Source organism: Vicugna pacos, unplaced genomic scaffold (assembly GCF_048564905.1).
Source record: "Vicugna pacos unplaced genomic scaffold, VicPac4 scaffold_20, whole genome shotgun sequence".
Taxonomy (NCBI): Eukaryota; Metazoa; Chordata; class Mammalia; order Artiodactyla; family Camelidae; genus Vicugna; species Vicugna pacos.
In genome coordinates this window covers 95,254,694-95,278,643 of record NW_027328741.1, presented here as the reverse complement: position 1 = coordinate 95,278,643, position 23,950 = coordinate 95,254,694, and the positions used below count along the sequence as shown (strand labels likewise).

The 23,950-nt window shown below is 33.0% G+C and overlaps 1 long non-coding RNA gene across 1 annotated transcript in view; it reads right to left on the bottom strand.

Moving 5' to 3' along the window:
* LOC140693855 (uncharacterized) overlaps positions 1-23,950 on the bottom strand; it is a 36,638-nt gene that overhangs the window by 700 nt on the left and 11,988 nt on the right. The window lies entirely within an intron of this gene.

Below are 23,950 nucleotides of genomic sequence, written 5' to 3'. Positions count from 1 at the left end.
TCATCCAATGAAGATACCAGAGAGGCATTTTTAATCCCAACTCTTCTTTTTATTCTCACTAAAAGCTGGGGACAGACTCGTTTAAAATTTGGATAATGATAGAATTGCAGCTACAACCAAAGGAGAAAAATTTTAGTAATATTTTAAACCAAAATACAAGACTACAATAAGCCTAACTAATAAAACCTCAGATTTCACGTTTACTGTGCATAGAAAATATCATCAAAATATAAACAATGCTGATGATATTTTGAAGTTCCTTATTTGGAAAATACAAATTTAAATTTTGTAGTCATCAAATTTAAGAAGTTAACATTTGCAGCAACGGTGAATTCCAATTTTTAAAGCAACTTTAATACCTTTATTTAGATTTCTGGTGTGATTCATAGTTGCAAGCAAAGTTTCTCATAATCTTGACTACTTAAGGCACTGTCCTCATTTTTTTGAAAAACTAAAGGATTTTAGTCTTAGTAGTTCTATACAATTTTCAAAATCTAGCTTTACATTTATATTACCATAGATTGATGTACAAAATAAACTTTTATATATAAGTTACCAAGTCGTAACTAATATTTCTGAATATCTTGCTTAAAACAGAGACTAATTTTTCTTCTGCCAGAATGTCAGCTAGACAAGCAGATCTTTGAAAATTCTGCCACTCTTTACTAAACCCATAAAGCTTAAGCTCTCTAACTAAACTTTTCATACTTCCAGTTTCAAATATAGTGAAAGGGGACTTTCTTTCCAAAACTTCCTTCTTAAAGACATCTTCATCAATCACTACAGAGGTTCCATTATCATCCCAACAGATGGATTTAAATTGGTCACTCCCAGTCATTTTCCAGAGTATTCTGGGAAATGTCAGAGAACGAAAATTATTATCTTCATCTGGTTCAGAGACACAATGTGTGTAACATGGTCTTTTTATCATGGATTCTTCAGAGAAAGTCTGGAAAATATTTTCCTCAATCATAGACCTCAAGTCCAAGTCCCCAGAGAATGTTTGATCACACAATAGAGATCTACCGGGGTTTCCTGAACCAGTTTGTTCATCTTTATGAGACACATCTTGAATTTCTGAAGAAACATGTGCCATCTCAAATAAATTTTTCCACAGCTACTTTTCTAATCAGCATGATTTTGAGCACTGCAGCTACAAATGCAGCTTTGGCAGTCTTGCACAGATAAACTGCTAGGCCATCACAATGGTTCTCAACCTGAGAAGCTGTCACATCACAAAGCGACTGATCTCCTACCAACCCAAGAGTAACATTCAGCCACTGTTTACTTCTCATTCATCCAGTTAAAATGAAACATATAGGATGCTTATGTTTATAGTGTTATCTGCAAATCTTATTCCCACAAAATCTTTTTAAATAATTTAATTTTGGGGTCTATGAAATAAAACCAATCTCCATCCTTTTGTACACAAATTTATACCAGATTGGTGAACAGAGTATAAATAATGCACAAAATATCTATAGTAATTTTAAAGTTTTGGAATTTAAAGTGAAATTTGTGTAAAAACTGTAAAGAAATGGTATAATGATTTCATCAACATTTGTAATTAAAGTGAAACTTAGTTTGATTTGGAAATGGAAGTAGTTATTTATCTGTGTACTTTACAATATGTATCTCTATATTCAAAACATGTGAAGAATAAATATGTTTATTTTTTATGTTTATAAATAAATGATAAATATTTATGAAATAAAATTAGATTAAAATAATCATTAAAATTTAAGAAATCCCAAAGGGTGGCATTTTTGTTTTAAATTGTAATTCAGTGCTATAAGTAAAACAAATGTAATTTAATATACTACTTTAAAATTACAAGAGAGACAATCTTATTGTATATTTACAAATGTTTGTTTTTGCCATTCTTTCACTCAGAGGTTTCTCAGTGCATAGAACTAATAAATTTTCTTGTCATCTATATAATACATACCCTTGGGGCTTCTGTTATGTGTTCCAAAATGATGTTGATTAATACTCTTATGCACAATATCCTGGGTTCAATAAATGTGCCTCCATTAAGGGGGAAACAAACAATCAAAAAACAAAGAAATAACAGTGTATGTGGGTTGGGGTGGAAAAGACCAGGTAATGCATTTTAGGAAGCAACATATTTCTCAGTCCTGAAACATTTGTCATTGTAAGTATAATACGGCATTTTAAGGCAAGTGTCTTGTGAACTAATTGTAATAATAGCTATGTTCTGTATCAGTAAACTGTAGTAAATCCAGTTCTACCAATACTTATATACTTATTTAGAAATAAATTCCGTTAAACATAAGCCAAATTCAAAATGGGAGATAAAATTTTTAAATAAATAAATGTACCCTCAAGCTACAATGTAAAATTTTCCTTCAGTATCTGTAAATTCCATTCTAAATAAATAATAGCAACCTGAATTTATTGCACGTTATAAGTATTAGAAATTATAGTTAAGTTGGGTTTAGTCCTCATTCATAAATATTACTTAACATATGTAAATGAATATATGTGATACCGTCCATTAGAAAACAAAGAATTCAAAAATAACAATCTGAAAATATGTAGGAAAATTATTCACAGATTGGATATTACCTTTTTTTATAAAAATATTCTTAACAAATTTGCTCTAGATTGAATGTAACTAAACATAATAAAAGCCATATATGGGAAACCCATGACTAACATCAAGTTCAATATTAACATACAGTAATGTTTTCATCTGGCCCAGTAATAAGAAGAAGTAGCTCATTTTCAGAAGTCCTAAATTACAGTACTAGATGTCCTAGCCAGAACAAGTAGTCAAGAAAAATTATAAAAGGCATCCAACTTGTAAAAATGCAGTAAAATTTTTACAGATGACATAATTATGCATAGATAGAAAACTCCATATACTCCTCCAGTGACTGTTAGAAATAATGAACAAACTTAGTAAACTTGCAGAATACAAAATCAATATACAAATATCCGTTGCATTTATGTATACTAAAAACACATTATCAGAAAGAGAAATTAGGGAAACAATTGTGTGTAAATTAATACCAAAAATATTAAAATATGAATAAATTTGATAAGTGAAATAAAAGATCTAAGCATAGATGTATAAATTACAGGTGCAAGAAATAAAAGCAAACAAAATAAATACAAAGATATTCTGTGCTCATGGATTGTATACATTGTGAGGAAATATTCTAATCTATCTTTTACATGTTCAATCTCCCGCACTAATTATTGAGGAGAATGTCTTTTCTTCATTTTATACTCTTGCTTCCTTTATCATGGGTTAAAAGATCATAGATGTGAGGGATTATATTTGGTTGCTCTATTCTCTTCAATTCATTGGTGTCTGTTTTTGAGCCAGTATCATGTTGTTTTAAATACTAAAGCTTTGTAGGACTATTTAACGTCAGAGAACTTTACACCATTATATTTAATACAGTTTTTGAAGATTATTTTGGCAACTCATGATCTTTGTGGTTACATATAAATTTTGAAATTATTTGTTCTATTAAATGGAAAAATATCATGGGTATTTTGACATGAATCACACTAAATGTAGATTGCTTTGGGTAGTAGGGTTGTTGCAACCACATTGTTTCACATTATTAACACAAGAGATTTTTTTCATTTCTTTGGACCAGTTTTAATTTCATTCATCAATATTTTCTGTTTTTTAATGTATAGGTTTTCTCCTTATTTGTTAACTTATTTGTAGGTTTTCTTTACATATATATAATTAAATACATTGTATTTGTAAATACATTTCCTGCACAAATACAACAGGCAGAAGGCAGTGGCAAGTCATATTCAAAGTCCTGAATGAAAATAGCTGTAATCTAAGATACTTTATCAAGCAAGGCTACCTTTTAGTGTAGAAGGCGAGATAAATAGCTTCCACACAAGCAAATACTAAAAGAATTAAGCAAGAGAAAAAGAAATAATGAAAGATCTACTCTAAATAAAAAACAAGCAGGAAGCTATAGAAAAGAGAAAGGTATAATTAGAAAGGAAATAGCTACAATGACTTACAACAGAATAAATATGATGTTGTAAAACAGGACGTCAAAAGTTTATGCGTCACTGACTGAAACATGAAAATACAGAGTGTTTTCTTCTTGTTTCTCTTCTCTGCAGGATGGGTTTGAGTTATATTATTATCAGTTAAAATAAACAGAAATATCATAGGTCAATATAAATATAAAACAATGTAATAATAAGTCAAAAGCTTACAATGAATTCACAAAGCAAAAAAGAAACCAAGATTATAAAAGAATACTTATCAAGCCACAAAAAGAAAAAGAAATGAACAAAAAGGAAATACCAATCAACTGGAAAATGAAGTTAAAAATGGAAATAAACACTAGTCTATTAATAATTATCGCAAATGTTAATGGATTTAGTACTTCAATCAAAAGATATATATTGTCAGATGGGATAATATAACAAGACCCTATATTATGACAAATACAAGAGAACCACTTTTGCGAGAGGAACACACATCAAATTTATGTCAGAAGATGGAAAAATATATTCCATTCAAATGTACATATGAAGAATGCAGGACTAGCAGTACTGACTTCACACAATAGAGACTTTACAAGAAAGGCCGTAGAGAAAGATAAACAAGGACATGATATAATGATTAAAGGAACAATGCAAAATGGGGGTATTATACTCATTAATGTATATGCACTCAATATAGTAGCCCCTAAATATATAAAGCAAATACAAATAGATAAAAAGACAGAAATCCCTGGGAACACAATCAGAGTTGGAGACTATAACTCCCCATTACATCACTGGACTGGTCTTTCACACAGAAAATTAATAAGGGAACAAAGATACTAAAAGACATTATAAAATAATTGGAGATGGTTGATATTTTTAAAACAGTAATTCTCCCCAAAACAGAATATGCACTCTTTTCTGTGCACATGGAACATCTTCTAGGAAAGATTATGAACTCAGGCTCTGAAAAAGCCTCAACAAATTTAAGAAGATAAAAAATATTTCAAGCATCTTTTCTGAGTATAATACCATGAAACAGAAAAACAGGGAGAAAAAATGACACCATCCAGAATAAAAAACATGGTACTAAAACAAGGGGGAGAGTTGATGAAGTAAAAGAAGAAATTACAAAATATCTTGAGAAATATGACAAAACACAGCAGAAATTCTATGGAAAACTTAAAGCAGGCTTAAGAGGGAAGTTCATAGTGAAAAGGCCTTCGTCAAAGAAGAAGAACAATTTCAAATAAATAATCTAACATTCTATGTAAACTAATCAAGAAAAGAAGAGCAAACAAAACCAAAAGTCAACAGAATGATGTAAAAAATAAAGACCATGGAAGGAAGATTTGGAATAGAGATTAAAAAATAGAAAAAAATTAATCTAATTATTTTTTAAAATAGTAAACAAAATTGACAAATCTCTGTACAGGCTCACCAACAAGAAAAGAGAGAGAACACAAATAATATAAGAAATGAAAATGGAGAAAATACAAAGAGTACAACAAATTTGCAAAATATCATAAGGGATTACCATGAGCAACTGTATGTAAACAAACTGGGCAACCAGGAAGAAATGGAGAAGTTTTTGGAAACATTCAGCCCACCAATATTGCATCAAGAAGAAATTAACCATTTGAACAGACAGATCACCAGAAATCGAATAGAAATATCAATAAAATAAAATTCTCTGCAAACAAAATCCAGACCCAATTACCTTCACTGGGGAATTTGATAAAACATACAAAGAAAAATCCATACCAGTCCTCCTCAAACTCTTCCAAAAGATTGATATGGAGAGAGTACTCCCAAACTGACACCATAGGCCAATATCAAACTGATACCAAAAGCAGAAAAAGACACTACCCCAAAAAGAAAACTATAGGCCAATATCATTGATAAACATAGATGTAAATGTCCTTAAGAAATTATTAATAAACAGAATCCAACAGCATGTAAAAAAAGATCATGCACCATTTACACTTTAGGTTCATCCCAGGAACACAAGGATGGTTTACCATTTGCAAATCAATCAAACAATTGTGATACACCATATCAGCAAAAGAGAAGACAAAAATGATATGATCATCTCAGTAGATGCAGAAAAAGCATTTGATAAAATTTAACACCTATTTGTGATAAAAGTTCTTATCACAGTGGGCATAGAAGGACCATATCTCAACATAATGAAAGCTATTTATGACAAATATTTAGCCAGCAAATACTCAATGGTGAAAAACTGGAACCCTTTCCACAAAAACCTGAGACAATACAAGGATGCACATTCTCACAATTTCAATATAGTCTTGGAATTCCTAGCCACAACGATCAAGCAAGAAAAATAAATAAAATGATTCAGACTGTAAAAGAAGAGTTAAAACTGTCATGATATGCAGATATGACACTATATATAGAAAACTGTAAAAGCTTCACAAAAAATACTTAGGGTAAAAAAGGAATTGGGCAAGGTAGCCAGTGTAATGTACAAAAACCAATTAGATTTCATTACACTACCATTGAATCAACAGGAAAAAAAAGTATAGAAACAACCCCTTTTATAACTGCACCCAAAACTATAAAATGCTTAAAAAAAACTCTGACCAAGTAGGTGAATGACTTATACATGGAGAACAGGAAATCATTGTTTCAGGAAATCAAAAAGGATTTTAAGAATTGAAAAGATAACCAATGGTCTTGTAATGGAAGAAATAATATTGTTAAAATGGCCATACTGCCCAAGGCAATCCCCAGGCTTAATGTGATTTCCTATCAAATTATTCAAAACATTTCTTTTTAGGACTGAAACAAATGATCATAAGAATTATATAGATACACTAAAGATCTATAATTTTCCAAACAATATTGAAGACAAAGAAAGAGGCTGGAGGAATAACCCTCCTGGTCTCCATACACTATTGCAGACCTACAATAATGAAAACGACATGATATTGGTACAGAAACAGACATATGGCCAATGCAACAGAATTGAGAGACTAGGAATAAATCTACAGGCCTATGTTCAATTAATCTTTGACAGAGTAGCCAAGAATATGACTGAGAAAAGACCATCTCTTCACCAACTGGTGTTGGGAAAACAGGATAGCAGCAAGCAGGGCAATGGAGTTAGAACACTCCTTCGCTCCATACACAAGAATAAACTCAAAATGGCTTGAATACTTAAATGTAAGGCAAGACAGAGTAAATCTCCAAGAAGAAAACATAGGCAAAACACTCTGAGATAAATCTCAGCAATGATCTCCTAGTACAGTCTACCCAAGTAATGGATGTAAGAGCAAAATTATTAAAATTGGACCTAATTAAACTTATAAGCTTTTGCACAGCAAAGGGAACCATAAACAAAGCAAAATGACTAACTACAGGATTAAGGAAAATATTTAGAAATGATGCAACTGACAAAGGCTAAATTTCCAAAATATAGAGTTCATACAACCTAATAATAATACAAAACAAAAGAAACCCAATCTGAAAATGCACAGAAGCCCTAAACAATACATTATCCATTAGAGACATACAAATGCCACATAGAAATATGAAAAAAAAAATTGCTAACTCTCATTATCAGAGAAGGGCAATTCAAAACTATAATGAATTATCACCTCACATTAGTCACAATGGCCGTCAATAAAAAGTCCAAAAACAATAAATGCTGGGGAAGCTATGATGAAATGGAACCCTCTTACACTGTTGGTAGGAATGTAGTTTGTTGAAGTCATTGTGGAAACCAGGATGGGTATTCCTCAAAAGAATAAAAGTATATTTAACTTATCCAGCAATCCAACTCCTGGGTATATATAAAAGAGGACCCTAATTCAAAATGTCACCTGCACACAAATGTTCTTAGCAGTGCTATATACAAAAGCCATGACATGGAAGCACCCTAAATGTCCATCAACAGATGACAGTATACAGAATTTATGCCTTATTTACAAAATGGAATAATATTCTGCCATAAAAATTGATAAAACAATGACATTTGCAGCAAAATATATCTCCCAAAATGTGTCATTCTAATTGAAGTAAGCCAGAAAGAGAAAGAAAAATTATACATGGCATGACACATGGAGAAACCTAAAAAAAAAATTTGGATGAGAACACTATGATTTCATCTACAACTATGAAACACACTTGCAGATCTACATAATAATCTTATGGTAACTGCCGAAATGGTCAAGGATAGGATATATTTGGGAGCTGTAGATTTATAAATGTTATCCACTATATATAAAAATAAATATTTTCAAAATGTCTATTGTATGACACAGGGCAGTATGTTAAATATCGTGAAGTTAAATTTAATAGGCATGCAAACATATGCATGAAGTGGGTCACTGTGTTATGCACCACAGATTGACACGTTGTAAATGGAAGTAGTTCAATGATAAATAAATGAATATATAAGTAAATAAGAAAATAAATAAGTAAATAAATAGACAAATTAAATAAATAAATAAATAAATAATATTTAATAATGAATGTAATACAAAGATTCACGCTACTTAACTTTACACATCAAGAACCTAGGAGAAAACAGAAAGAATGAAGAAGAAAATTGAATGAATGAGAGTAAGGCAAATAACAAGAGAAATAATTGAAAAGATAACAAAAAATATACCTAAGTGTGATTCTTTTAAACATAAACTGGACAAAAGTTTAGGTTGGCTAAGAAAATAAAGACAAATAAAATTTGAAATAGAAGAGAAGATATTAACACTGATGTTGTAGAGATGCATAGCATCATAAAAAATGACCACTAGATAACAATTTGAATGACCTAGAACAAAAGACAAATTCCCAGAAATATGTCTTCCAATACTGAATCAAGAAGTAATTAGAAAGTTAAATATAGCAAAACTGTGTATGAGCAAATCAGTAATCCAAACCTCTGAAACCAGAAAATATTTACAAAAAGTCTTTACCGGTATATTCTGTCATATATTTGAAGACAATTTTTCACCAATTCTTCCCCAAATCTTCCAAGAATTTGATGGGGTGAAAGTTTCCAAACTAGATTTATGATGCCAGCTATATTTGCATAAAATGCTAGAAAGGACATTATATGCAATATATATAATATAACCCTCATGAACATATAAGCCAAAATTCTCAAGAAAACACAAGCAAAATGGATGCAATAAAACTTTTAATGTATCATACACATACATGAGTAAAGGGATTTATCCCTGGGTTTAAGGAAACTTCAAAATATTCAAATCAATAAAGATGACATGCCACACTAATAGAATGAGAAATAAAACTCACATAATCATCTCAATAGGTGCAGAAAGAGTATTGTATATAATGCAACATCTTTTTAAGTTACTCCCAACAAATTAAATTAAACCTGTCAGAGGCACGATATAATATACACACAAACACTGTGTGGAGATAAGCGAAGCAGTTCTCTGTTTATTGATTCTTAGGAAAAGGGTTTATATACATCATGCACAATGCCTCACATATCATCTAAGTTATAACAATGTTAATAATCGTAAGCTATTTATGTCCCCATGCTCCTGCAGTAAGCATAGGATGTTAAATGATCAAGGATTGTTTTAAAGTTCATCACAGAACTTCATTAAGTAGGCCATCTCTTATCCAGCCGGCTCTGCCTGTCTTACGTTGTCCTCCTATGAGTATCTTATCCAGCATAGGCTATCCAGCCAACCATACAGGATACATTGAATAGGCCATTTCTTTTCCAGCCTGGATATGTAACACTCCTCACAGCTTGTTTATTAGTTCAGCCCATGGGCTTATTCTCTAGAGCCTTCAGACAGGGGCCTACGAACCAAACATCCCTTGACAGAAAACTGGATGAAGAAAATTTGATGTTTATATGTTATGGAATCAATACTTTGCATTCCTATCAACAGTTTCCATGGTGTTCCCTTTTCTCCACAATCTCACCAATATCTATTTCTTTTCCTTTTGTTGAGAGCCTTCTGACAAGTGTGAGGTGTTGTCTCATTTTTGGTTTATGACTTTCCTAATAATTTATAACTCTGAACATATTTTCATGTGTCATTTAGCAAACTGTATGTTTTCTACAGAAAATTGATTCAGATCTATCTATTCAGTACCTATGGACTTTTTTAAATTGAATTGTTTGGTCTTTATTTTGTTGTGGTGTATGAGTTTGCCATATATTTTGGATATTAACACTTGATAGGAAAATATCACTTGCATATATTTTCTCCCATTGTCTTGGTTGACTGTTCATTTTATTGATCATTTCTTCTGCAGTGTAAATCTGTTTAGACTGATACAATCATCTTTTGTTAATTTTGCTTCTGCTTCCCCTGCCAGAGGAGACATATGAAAAATCAAATTAAGTCAAGTGTACTTCTTTTGTTTTACCCTAGGATTCGTTGTTTTCAGGTTTTATGTTTTATATGCCCAGGAGTGGGATTACTGTGTCATAAGATAGGTCTATTTTTATTATTAAAAGGAACTTCCGTACTGTTTCCAAAGTGGTTGCACTAATTTTCATTCCCACCAACAGCGTTGGAGAGTCCCTTATTCTCTACAACCTCCACAGTCTTTATTATTTGTAGACATTTTGATGACAACCCTTCTCACTAGTGTGAGGTAAAACATTATTTTATTTTTGTCTTGCCTTTGTATAATGATTAGCAATATGAGCATGTTTTTATGTTCCTGTTGGTCATCTGTGTGTCTTCTTTGGAGAATTGTCTTCTGCTCATTTTCTGGCTGGGTTGTTTGTAGATTTTTGAAATGGAGTTTTATAAACGATGTGTGTATTTTAGAAATTAGCCTCTTGTTGATTGCATTTTTTCCAAATGTTTTCTCCCATTTGGAATTTCATGTTTTCATTCTGTTTATTTTGCTGTGTATAAGCTTTTAATTTTAATTCAGACTAATTTGATTATTTTGCTTTTATTGTTTTCAGCTTGGGAGAGTGAGATAAGAAAATCTCAGTACAATTTATCTATTGTTTTCCTTATGTTAGTTTACAGGAGATTTATTGTGTCATGTGTTAGATTCAGATAATTAAATCATTTTGAGTTTATTTTTGTACTGTATGAGGGAGTGTTCAAATTTCATTGATTTACATGTAGCTGTCTAATTGCCTCAACATCACTTGCTGAAAACTGTCTTTTAGGCATTGTATATTTTTGTTTCCTTTGTCATTGTTTAGTTGACCATGGGTGTGATGTTTTATTTCTACCTCTGTGTTCCGTTCCAGTGATATAGATGTTTGTTTTCCAGTATTGTGCTGTTTTGATTACTGTATTTTTGTAATATTGTCTGAGATCTGGGAGGGTTATGGGTTATGCTTCCAACTTTGTTCTTTTCCCACATTGTTCCTTTTGCAGTTCTGGTTCTCTTGCAGTTCCTTACAAATCTTAGGACTGTTTTTATTTCTATGGAAAATATCATGTATTTCGATCTGAATCACTTTATATCTGTAGACATTTTTGTAGTATGTATATTATAGCAATATTATTTCCTCTAAGCTAGGACCTTGAGATTTCTTTCCATTTCTTGCATCATCTTCAATTTTCTTTATCAGTGTCCTAATGATTTTTTATCTTGATTTTTAATAGGTTTTTCATTTTTCATCTGATTTCATATGGTTTTTTAAATTATGGAATATTTCATTGTTAAAGAAATGTGACAGTATTTTATATTAATCATGAATCATGCAACATTGGTAAATGTCTTTATTAGTTTTAGTTGTTCTGATGTGGAGAATCTTTAGAGTTCTCTATATAGATTATTATGTCATCTAAAATAATGACTGTTGTACTACATTCAATCCAATTTGAATACATTTTTTTTCTATTCCAATTGTTGTTGCTAGGGCATCCCATACTGTGTTTAATAGAAATCTTGAGAGTGGGCATCCTTGTCTTATTTCTTATTTTGGCTTTCAGTTTTTCACTTTTACATATTATATTTTCTGTGGGTCTGTAATTAATGACTTTAGTTATGTTGAGATTTATTTCCTGAATCCTACTTTTGTAAGAGGTTTCTGTTGTTGTTGTTGCTGTTGTTGTTGTTGTTGTTGCTGTTGTTGTTGTTGCTGTTGTTGTTGTTTTAATGAATAAATGTTGAATTTTTTGAAATGCTTTTTATGGATTTATTGGGGTGACCACATCATTTTCACTTTTTCTTTTGTTAATTTGGTGTATCAAACTGATTTGTGTATGTTGAACCTCTCTTGTGACCCTGCAATAAATCCAAGTTGATCATAGTGCATGATTCATTTTAGCTATTGTTGCATGCAGTTTGCTAATGATATTTGGTAGAACTTTTGCAACTAAATCAATCAAATATATTGGCTTGAAATTCTCTTTGCCTGTACTTTGTTGGCTTTGCTATCACATTGATGAAGTCTTCATTGAATTAATTTGGGAGTTTCCCACATCTTCACTATGTTTGAATAGTTTGAACAGTATAAGTCCTGTTTTGTATGTTTGTACAGTACTCCACGACAGCTGTTTATATCTGCACTAATGTTTAACGATTTTTTTAAATGAAGATTCTAACTTTCTTCTAGTAATTAGTTTGTTCAAATTATTTGTTTCTCCTTATCTCTGTCTCTTTCTAGACATTTGCCTATTTCTTCTAAGTTGTCCAGGTTATTGGCATGTATGTGTTGACAAAATGATCCTTTTTTTTGTATATCTGAGGTAACAATTATTATTTCTCTTTTTATTTCTTATTTTATTTCTTTGGAGCATCTCTCTTTTCTTCTTGGTGCACCTGGCTAGAGGTTTTTTGATTTTGCTTACCTTAAAAAGAAAACATAAAACAAAATCTGGTGTTTTACTACTCTTTTGCATAGTGTTTTTGCTCTCTAATTTATATTTACACCTGTAATATTTAGGATCATGTTTTCTTCTATTATTAACTTTTTTTATTCGTTTATATTCATTTTACAAAGTTGACTCAAATTCCAGCGAAGAGCACAATCTTTCAGTTACAATGAACATAACACATTTGTTTTCCCATTTTTTCCTCAGTGAGCTGCCGTAAGATGTTTTATATATTTCCCTGTGCTATATAGTACAATCCTGTTTATCAATTCTACAATTTTGAATTCCCAGTCTATCTCTCCCTGCCCTGTGCCCCCTTGGCAACCAAAACATTGTATTCTATATTTATGAGTCTATTTCTGTTTTGAATTTCTGTTTTTTTTTTGTTTTTTGTTTTGTTTTGTTTTTAGTTTCCACTGATGAGCCATCTCATATGGTATTTCTCTTTCTATATATGGGTTACTTCACTTAGACTGATTTTCTCCAGGAGCATCCATGTTGCTGATAATGGCATTATGCTGTCAGTTTATAAGCCTGAATAGCATTCCATTGTATAAATATACCACCTCGTCTTTATTCAATAAACTGTTGATGGACATTTTGGACTTTTCCACATCTTGGCTATTGTAAATAATGCTGGCTATGAACATTGGGGTGCAGGTGTCATCCTACAATAGGGTTTTTTCTGGATTTATGCCCAGGAGCGGGATTCCTGTGTCATATGATAAGTCTATTCCTTGGCTTTTGAAGAATCTCCATCCTGTTTTCCACAGTGGCTTCACCATACTGCATTGCCACCAGCAGTGAAGGACTGTTCCCTTTTATCCACAGCTCCTCCAGCATTTGTCATTTGTGGATTTTTGAATGATGGCCATTCTGAGTAGTGTGAGGTGATACCTCACTGTAGTTTTGATTTGCATTTCTCTGATAATCAGAGATATTGAGCATTTTCTGATGTGTCTTTTGGTCATTTGTATGTCTTCCTTGGAGAATCGCTTGTTTAGGTTTTCTGCCCATTTTTGTATTAGGTTGTTTATTTTTTCTTATTCAGTTGGATGAACTGCTTATATACTTTGGAGATCAAGCCTTTATAGGTTTCATATGCAAATTATTTTCCCATTCCGTAGGTGGTCTTTTTGTTTCACTTCCGATTTCTAACTGTGCCGAAACTTGTAAGTTTCATTACGTCTCACATGTTTATTCTTGTTTTTATTTCACCTGCAAGAAAATTTTGGAGACGTAAGTTAGATAACGTTTTGCCTATATTTTCCTCTAGGAGGTTTCTTGTATCTTGTCGTATGTTTAAGTCTTTGACCCATTCTGAGTTTATTTTTGTGTATGGTGTTCTAGCTTCATTGGGAGTGTTCTAGCTTCATTGATATTCCTGCTGCTGTCCAGTTTTCCCAACACCATTTCCTGAAGGGACTGTCTCAATTCCATTGTATTTTCTTGCCTCCTTTGTCAAAGATTAATTGACTAAAAGTTTGTGGGTTCATTTCTAGGCTCTCTATAATGTTCCACTGGCCTATATGTCTGTTTTCCTACCAATACAGTGCTGTCATTTTTACTGTAGCTCTTTAGCATTATCTGAATCGTTAGCGTAAAGAAATGTCACTGATTTTTGAACCTTAATCTTGTAAACTGCTACCTTGCTGAATTCTCCGTTCAGCTGTAGTAGTTTTTGGTTGGATCTTGCAGGGTTTTCTCTATATAGTAACATATTATTTGCATATAGTGAGAATTTTACCTCTTCCTTTCCAATTTGCATCCCTTTTACTTCTCTCTCTTGTTTGACTGCTGTGGCTAGGAATTCCATGATTATATTGAGTTGGAGTGGTGATAGTGTGCATCCTTGTCTTGTCTCAGATTTTGGTGGGAAGGTTTAATTTTCTCACCATTCAGTACTATGCTGGCTGTAGGTTTATCTTTAGCTTTCATGATGCTGAGATATGTTGGTGAGATTTTTTATCAAACTTGAGGGTTGAATTTTATCAAATAATTTTCCTGCATCTATTGAGAAGATCATGTGGTTTTGTTCCTTTCTCTTGTTGATGTGCTGTATTACACTGATTGATTTGCATATGTTGAACCACCCCTGTGTCCCTGGCATAATCCCCAATTGGTCATGATGTATAACCTTTCATCTGTGTTGTTGGATTCTATTTGCTACAATTTTTGTGAGGAGTTTGGCATCTGTGTTCATCAGTGATATTGATCTAGAATCCTCTTTTTTGGTAGTGTCTTTGCCTGGTTGTGGTATCAGGGTGATTGTGGCTTCATAGAATGACTTTGGGAGTATTCCTTACTTTTCAATCTTCTGGAAGAGTTTGAGAAGGACTGGTATGAGTTCTTCTTTGTATGTTTGGTAGAATTCTGCAGTGAATCCGTCCTGTCCTGGAGTTTTATTTGTAGGGAGCTTTCATATTGCTATTTTGATTTCATTTCTAGTGCTCTCCTTGTTCAAGGGGTCAGTTTCTTCTTGATTCAGTGTTGGTGGACAGTATGTTTCCAGAAACTTTTCCATCTCGTCTAGGTTATCCATATACTTTTAATAATACTTTCGTATGATATTCTGTATTTTTTATTTGTTGTTATTTCTCTATTCTCCTTCCTTATTTTGCTAATTTGTGGTCTCTCTCTTTCCTTCTTTTCGAGTTTGGACAGAGATTTGTTGAATTTACTTACTTTTTCGAAAAACCAGCTTTTGGATTTGTCGATATTTTTCTATGGTGTTTTTAATGTCTATTTTATTTATTTCCTCCCCAATATTTATTATTTCCTTCTTTCTGCTGCCTTTTGTTGTTTTTTGTTCTTCTTTTTCCAGTGCATTCTGCTGGTGGTTTAAATTTTTTTTGAAATTGTTCTTCTTTTTGTGGAAGGCCTGTATTGCTGTAAACACCCCTCTGAGCACTGCTTTTGATGTGACCCATAAATTATGTGTGGTATTGCTTTCATTTTCTTCTGTCTCAAAGTATTTTTCATTTCAGCTATGATTTCTTCATTGACCCATTGGTTTTTTATTAACATATTTTTTAATCTCCGTGTTTTCCTTTTGTTCCCCTTTGTTTCTCTGTTGTTGATTTCTAGCTTCATGGGTTTGTGGTCTGTAAAGATGCTTGAGATAATTTCTATCTTCTTAAAATTGCTGAGGTTTCTTTTGTGCCCAAGTATATCATGAATCCTGGAAAATGCCCCATGTGCACTTGAAAAGGCTGTATATTCTATTTTTTGTGGTTGCAATGCTCTGAAAATATCCACCAAGTGTAATATTTCTACTGTATTATTTACCTTCTCTGATGCCTTATTCATTTTCTGTCTCAGTGATCTTTCCAGTGATGTTAATGCAGTGTTGAATTCTCCAACTATGATTAGATTCCCATCACTATCCCCCTTTATATCTGTAAGTAATAATTTTATGTACTTAGGTGCTCCTTTTTTTCATGCATATGTATTAACGAGTGGGCTATTCTCATTTTTTAATCACTCCTTCAATCATTATAAAATGTCCTTTTTTATCTTTCTTTATGGCCTTTGTTTTAAAGAATATTTTGTCTGAAATCAGTACTGTAACACCTGCTTTTTTGGATTTCCTATTTGAATGTAATTCCCTGTTCCATCCTTTCACTCTCAATGTATATGTGTCCTTCTATCTGAAGTGGTTCTCTTGTATGCAGCATATTGAAGGTTCGTGCTTCATTATACAGCATGCCACTCTTTGACTTTCTACTGGAGCATTTATTCCATTAACATTTACAGTAATCAATGATAGGTTTCTGTTTATTGCCATTTTTACCTTATCTTTGCTGTTGATTTGTTATTTCCTCTTTGTTCATATCACCTTCCTTTTATGGTTTGGTCATTTTCCTTTGTATTTTCATGAATTTTATTTTGTTTTAGTGACTCCCTGATATGTTTTAGTCTTGTTGTCACCCTTCATTATAAGTCTTTTAGACCATTATTATAACTGCTTTTATTAAACTGATAGTAACATGATCTCAATCCCATTTAACCAAAAACAAAAGAATTTTTAAAGACTAAAAAAAAAAAGTTATATTTTCCTGCTTCCCTCTCCGACTCTCAATGATTTGGATATCTTATTTTAAAATTTTGTGCATATTTTATTTGTAATTCATGAGTTATCACGTTTCCAGCTGTGAATTTCACATTTCTGAAGCATCCTGCTTCTTTTCTATTTAGAGTAGACTTTTCAATATTTCTTCTAGCATGGGTCTAGTGTTGCTAAACTCTTGAAGCATTTTCTTGTCTGTGAAATTCTTTATGTCTCCTTCTACCAAAAAGGATAGACTTGCTTATTAAAGTATCTTAGGGTATATCTTTTTTCACTCAGGCCTTTGAATATATCTTTCCACTCCCTTCAGGCCTGTAGTACTTGTGTAGTGAAATTAGCTGGGAGAGTTATGGGGATTCCCTTGTATCTCACTCTTTGCTATTTTCCTGCTGCCTTTAGGATCATTTCTTTATCCTTGGCTCTGGCCATCTTAATTATATGTCTTGGTGTGGGTATATTTGTGTTCTTCCTGTTTTGGACACTCTGAGCTTACTGTACCTGAGTATCTGATTCCTTCTTTATGTTTGGGAAGTTCTCAGTCATGAATTCTTCAAACGGCTTTGCAATCACCTTTGATCTTTCCTCCCCTTCTTGGACTTCTATCATACCAAGATTGGCATGCTTTATAATATCCCATAGATCTCATGCATTTTTCATTTGTTTCTCATTGTTTCTCTTGTAGCTATTCTGATTGTGTGCTTTCTATTGTCCTGTCTTCTAAGTCACTAATTCTTTCCTCTGCATTGTCTAGTCAGCTTTGTGATGCTTTTATATCATTCCTCATCTCAGTCAATGGGTTTACTAATTCTACTCGGCTCTTCTTTATACCTTTCATTTCATTTTAAACATATTTTATATCTCTAAACACTATCTTTAATTTCCTTCAATAATAAGATCACTATTTTTTTGAAATTTTGATCTTGTAGGATATTGATGTCTATTTCACTGATCATTAATTCAGGGGATATCTCTTGTTCTTTTAATTGTGAATGGTTTCTCAGCTTCTTCATCTTGCACCTACCTCTCTGGCACTGTGATTTATGGAGTATCAGTTATCTACTGCGGACCTAAAAGAGTTTATCTACCTAATACCTATGTAGTAATACAAGTTAGAAAATGGAAAAAAGAGAGAGAGAGATGAAGAATTTTAAAGAAGGGAGAACAAAAGCTTTGAAGACATTGTATAATGAATAATAGAAAAACAAGTTGAAGCAGAAATCTGATAAATAATAATAATAAAAATATTTTTAAAAATTTCAAAGGGATTTAAATGGGGGTATATATAATTGCATAAGAAGTAAAAATTAGGAGGGTAATGGAAAATGGAATAGGTAAAACAGATTAAAACATGGGGGTGGTCAGTGTCCTCCTGGAGACTGTGAAATTTTTCTGTATTCATCCTGTTTTGGAATCTCAGCCTGCTGTTTCCTGAGACCCTCCATTGGAGCCCTCATCTGTGGTGCTCCCAGGGCATGTCGGCAAGCAGATAGCTCCTAAACCCAACACTGGGTCAGGTTCAGCTCTCTTTACTATGGGCTGGCTTATCACTGCCCTGCCTGATGCTGCAGTCAGATGTTGCAGACTGACAAGGCAGGATTGGGCATCACAACCTTTCCCAACACCATGGTCAGGGGCTGCATTCCAGCCCAAAATGTAGGGGGCCACATGCACCCTCAGGGTGCCGGTCACTCTGCTGCACTGTGACACTGTACTTTCTGCCTCAGGTTTGCACAACAGAAGTGGGCTCAGGGTAGACTGAGTATCTGCCCTGTCCCTGTTCTGGGCCAAAATCCAGCTCCTTGTTTGTCTTGGTGGACAAGATCTCTGAGAAACCAGGACAGTAGTATCCTATCTGCTTCAGGCTGTAGGCAAGTCTCCATCTGGCTCTTGAGGCATCTAGGTTCTTAGGTGTAGATGCAGGTTTTGCCCCCACTGTCACCTGGGTGCAAAGCACCAGAGGTTATGGTGGCTGTGTCTTAGCCCCAACTCTCTTCACCTAGAACTTTTTGCAGATTTCCAGAGATGGGGATAGTACCCTTCCCCCCAAAAGGGCACATCTGCCCTGTCGTTTTATGGAAGGCCCAGGTTGTTCTGCCCTTTGCACCCACAGCAATGGCACAAAGCCTTTTCCATTCCACTGGGATGCCTCAGTGCAGCCATCCCCATCTTCCTCCCAGCTCGGGCAGCAAGGCCCTGCCCCCTGCATCTGGGGTGCATTTTTGGCTGTGTTTCAGAGTGATCCTCTGTGCCTGTTAACTTAGAATTGTCAGTCAAATTATACTTTGTAAAGGTCAAACCTTGGAGGCTCCCCTTCCGTCCTGCCAAACTCTAAGTTGTAGAGGGGAGATACAGTGAATGAGCACCAGTCCTTCTTTGCTGCTCCCTCCCCATGGGATCTGTCCCACTATGTTTTGCCTTTTCTTCTTTCTTTCTTCATTTCTCCTACCAGATTTTTCGCACCTTTATCTATTGAAGAGGACAATGTTCTGGCAGAGTTTTGCAGGTCCTCTGGTTAGCTGAGTGGGTCTGTGGATGTGAGTCTTGGTGCATTTGTGTGAAAGGGTGAGCTACGGGCATCCTTCTGCTCTAACATCTTTGCCTCCCCGCCAAAAATGTCTCACTTTATGGTGGAAGATAAACATAGTCTGGAAATAAATGGAAATGATATTCCCTGGAAATGACAAGAAAGTGCAGATTGCAATGCTCAACTCATAGGAAATACATTTTAAAATAAGGGCCAAAATGAAAGAAACATGAGATTATATAAAGAAAAAGAGATCAATAAAAAAATAGGGTATTACACTCATTAAATTATATATGGACCCAACACCATAGATCCTATGTATAAAAAGAAATTTTAGTAGACAACAAAGAATTAATTCATTATAAAACAATAATAGCAGATGAGTTTAAGATCTTATTATAATGATGGCCAGATCATCCAGAAAGAATATCTGTAAGAAAACAGAGGTCTTAATAGCATATTAGATCATTTGAACCTAACTGAAATGTTAGACACTGCATCAGAAAAGCAGAACACATAAACTTTTCAAGTGTGCACAGGATGTTGTCTAAGGAATTAACCACACATTATGTCATGAAATGAGCCTCAGGAACTTTAAGCAAATATAGATTACAGCAAGTATTTTTACATACACAAAAGTATGAAACTATGAATCAACTGTAGAAAGAAGAATAGGAAAAGCACAAACATGAGGTCAAACCACATCCTTTAAAAAAATAAAATAAAACATGTTCAATGATGAAATCAAAGAGGTAATAAAATCATACCTGGAGACAAATTACAATGACAACACAACTTCATAAAATGTATGGGTTGCAGCAAAGACAAATCTAAGAGGGAAGTTGAGAAGAAGCCAGGGCTTCTACAAGGAACAAGAAAAACCTCATAGAAAGGACAAAGCATACCACCAAAAATAACAAGAAATAAAAGAAACAAAACCCAAAGGCAATAGAAAGAGAAATCTTTAATGATTAAGTTGAAAATAAATAAAGTAAAAGTTGAAAAATAAATTACAATTCATATCATCAACACCTTTAATTTTTCTTAAAAATTTAACAAACATGTAAGCATTTAGCCAGGCTTATCAAGAAATACAGAGACTGGACCAAAACAAAATAAGAAATGAAAGAGTAGAAATAACATCTGATATTTCAGAAATACAAAAAAAAAAAGGTTATGAAAGCACTATGAGCTTTTACATGACAACAAACTGGACTACCTAAAAGAAATGCACAATTTTCTAGAAATGTACAGCCTGCCAACAGTGAAGTAAGGGAAAACTGAGAACTTGAAAAGAGCAATCAGTATAAGTTAAATAAAATCTGTAATTTTAAAAACACCCCTTGAACAAAATGCCTGGATGCATTCCCTAAAACCACTTTCCCCCCAACTATTTTAAAAAATGAAGATAGAAGGAAAATTCCCAAAGTTATTCTATGAGGCCACCATTACACTGATAACAAAACCAGTCAAAGAAAATACCAAAAAAAAATGAAAATGAAAATCCAATATCCTAGATGAATATATATTCAAAAATCCTCAAAAAACATCAACAAATTAATCCAGCAATACATAGAAAAGATTATACATTATGATCAGTTGGATTCCTTCCAGAGACACAAGGATGGTTCAACATACACAATTCAATCAGTATGACAATTATCTAATAAAGGAAGGACAATATTCACAAGACCATGTCAATACACAAAGAAAAAGCACATGAAAATTCAACATACATTAACCTTCAGAACTCTCATGAAAGTGAGTAAAATGGGAACATCTCTCAACATACTAAAGGCCATTTATAACAATTTATAATACTCAGGGGAAAGGCTGAAAGCCTTCTGGGTAAATTCGGGAACAAGACAAGGGCTCCTACTGTCACCACTTGTGTTCCACACTAATACAAGAAAGGAAGAGGAAAAGAAAAAAAGTAAAAGAAACACAAAATGGAAAAAGAGGCCAAATTTTCACCAGTACTGATGGCATAAAAATCTACATAGAGTGTCCTAAGGGCTCCACACTGACTATTATGAACAATAAATAATTTCATTAAGGGAGCAGGGTACAAGATTAACGTAAAAAAGTCTCTTGCATTTCTACACATTAATGAAGAGATACCATAAAATGGACATTGAAAGCAATAATGTTTAAAACCCCATTCCCCAGAATATTTTGGATTAAATGTAGCAACATATGTGAAATATCTACACACTGAAAATTACACAACATTGACAAAGAAATTAAAAATGTTTCAAAGAAATGGAAAGATGTCTTGTGCTCTTGGATTGAAATGTTTCAAAGAAATGGAAAGATGTCTTGTGCTCTTGGATTGAAAGATGTCTTGTTAACATGGCCGTACTACACAAAGAAACCTACAGATCAAGTGCAATTCTTGTTACGAAGCTGTAGTATTTTCTACAGGACCAGAAATTAAATAACTCTAAGTTTTACATGAAACCATTAAAAATTGCCAAAATGATCTTGAGGAAAACAACATATCTGGAGGTATAACCCTCCCGGACACCTTACTATACTACAAACCTACAGTAATAAAAACAGTATGGCATTGGGAAAGAGATATAATCAATTAGAAACAGATAGAGAGCCTAGAAATAATTCCACACACCTATGAGCAATGACTCTATGATAAAAGAGGCAAGAGTACACAATGGAGAAAAGACAGTCTCATCAATGGATGGTGTTGGGATAGCTGGACATCTACATGTAAAACAGTGAAATGAGAGCATTCCCTGACATCATATACAAAAATAAACTCCAAGTATATTAAGGACCTAAATATAAGACCTGATAATATAAAACGTCTAGAAGGGAATGTAGGTGAAACCCTATTGGATATATATCATAGGAATATTTTCTTATATCAATCTCCTAAGGCAAAAGAAATAAAAGCAAAAATAAGCAAGTGGGACCTAAACAAACTTGAAAATTTCTGCACAGCTAAGGACAATATCAATGAAATGAAAACACTGCCTGTGTAATAGGAGAACATATTTGCAAACAATGCAAGTGACCAGGGGTTAATAGATGTATGTTAATAGATGTAAGATGTATTTAGATTACACAACACAAGGTGAAAAACAAAAACCCAATCAATAACAAGAGCAGAGTACCTGAGTTAATATTTTTCCAAAGAAAACTTACAGATGAGTAACAGGCAAGTGATAAAATTGCTCAACATAACTAATTATTAGGTAATTGCAAATCAAAACTGAAATGAGTTATCACTTCACATAGGTCAAATGGCTATTATCAAAAAGTCTACAAATAGTAAGTGTTGGAGATGATGTTGTGGTAACAAATCTCTTGTCTACTCTTGGCAGGAATGTAAATTGCTACAACTTCTATGGAAAACAGTATTCAGATTTCTTTAAAACCTAAAAAGTTAACTACCATATGACCCAGTAATGCCTCTCATAGAAAAAATCTGGGGAAACACCCTAAATTGAGAGGAACCAATGTTCCTAATAGCAGTGTTTATAATATACAAGACAGGGAAGCAATCCAAGAGTCCACAGTAGACTATGGACTTAAGAAGATAGGATGTTTCTATAAATATGCCATAGAATATTACTCAGTGATGAAAAAGTATAACACTATGTTATTTCAGCATCATGAATGAACCTAGTAAATATTGTGCTTAGTGAAGTAACTTAGAAAAAGACAAAAGAATATAACATAATTTATATGTGGAATATAAAGAATAACAATTATCAGTTTACATCAATCTATAGTTATCTTTTGATAGATGACAGATAAATAGATGGACAGATACATACATACATGGTAGATAGATAGATAGATAGATAGATAGATAGATAGATAGATAGATAGATACATGGATAAATAGACAGAGACATGATGGAGAGGTAAAGAGATTAGATAGACAAGACTTAAGCAGGCTCAAAGATATGGGAAAATATTTATGTTTACCAAAGCGGAAGGAAAAGAGAATTTAATGGTAGGACATTGACAGATACAAACTAGTATAAATAAAGGAGAGAAGCAACAAGAATAATCTGCATAGGTCAGGGAATTATACACAATGGCTTAAAATAATTGTATGTTACAATCATTTTAATAATTCATAATGCAATAAAATCTACAAACTGGTAAAAATAACTATGCTTTACTTCTGAAACTACACAATATACTACATCTACTGTACTTCAATTAAAAATAAAACATCTCATGTGTAATTTAGTCCTTTATCAGCTGATAGAAGCTTCCTTAAATATTATTTTATTTTTAATCTTTACCTTTTATGATTACTGTTTCAATTTATTTCTTTTACTGCTATGAACATGTAACCAGTTTGAAGTATCTATATTTATTGCAACTGATTTCCTATTTTTCTCTCTTTAATCCATATATTATAGTAGCATTTAAAAACATACCCAAAGAAACAGTTGCAAATTTCTCGTGGTCTCTCCTTAGCATTTTGGTCAATGTTTTGCATATTTTTGCCATTTTATATTTCTTGGAAAGCTTCTTTTTTACACCTATTATAAGTTATCTTGGTTGTTTATT